This window comes from Egretta garzetta, unplaced genomic scaffold (genome assembly GCF_000687185.1).
Source record: "Egretta garzetta isolate BGI_Z169 unplaced genomic scaffold, ASM68718v1 scaffold215, whole genome shotgun sequence".
Taxonomy (NCBI): Eukaryota; Metazoa; Chordata; class Aves; order Pelecaniformes; family Ardeidae; genus Egretta; species Egretta garzetta.
The window spans coordinates 4,993,888-4,994,856 of NW_009259719.1; positions in this window are offsets into that span (position 1 = coordinate 4,993,888).

Consider the following 969-nt stretch of genomic DNA (forward strand, 5'->3'; position numbering starts at 1 on the left):
CCCCCCGCTCCCACGGCGCTCGCGCTCTTCCCGCGCAGCCCGGCCCCGCGCGGCTCCGCTCCGCACCCCCCGGCCTCCGCCTCCGGGGAAAACCCCGTTAGTTACTCCAGCCTCGAGCCCTCCGCTTACCACGCTAACCTGTTGAAATGCCGTCATTCTGACTCCCCGCTAACCCTGAGACTTTCAAAGTTTATCCAAATAAATACTTCTAATAAATGTGGCTTTGCAAAATTTTATTGGTGGCTTTACCTCTCACTGCGGAACCCTAAAACTTCCGTGTAGGTTGTGTTTCATTGGTCCTGAAACTACCGCAGAAGTCCTGGGTACCAACACACGTGGCTGGAGAGGCCGCGGGGCGCACTGCAACGGGGGAAACGCGGGACAGCTGCCTTCAATTACTGCAAGGCCGCTGCAAGAAGTAATTAACTACTTCAACCGCTACAAAAAGTAATTAACGAAATTAAGTATTATACAAATTCAAAACAGAATTGAATCTTCAATATTAAAGTTTGTTTCCTCTGCAATGAACACTTTTTTGACTTTTTTTTTAAGAGTACGATATTTTTTTGAACAAGCCATGATCAAAGTTGATGGCTTTGAACCTTTATCGTTGACAAAGGTGTTATTTTGTTAAGAAAACATTTCAGTGAAACCAATTCTATTATCCCTTTCCTCTACCACTTCCTTATCTGTGTCCCTGTTCGCTCTTTTAGCCATCCATCATCCACACTTCCATCTAATTAATGAATAACAACTACAGACAGTAATTTGAAGAAAAACAATAAAAACTTAATACTGCTGATATTCTCCAGGAACCTGGTAAACAATCCTCCAGCTTTATAAGAAGCTCTTTAGGTGGAGCATATCCCTTTTGGTATTACCTTGGCAAGTTAAAGGATAAAAAACATCAGCATCAAGGCTGATTCAGACTTTTAAAAAGGGGGGGGAAAAAACCCCAATGCCACTTCT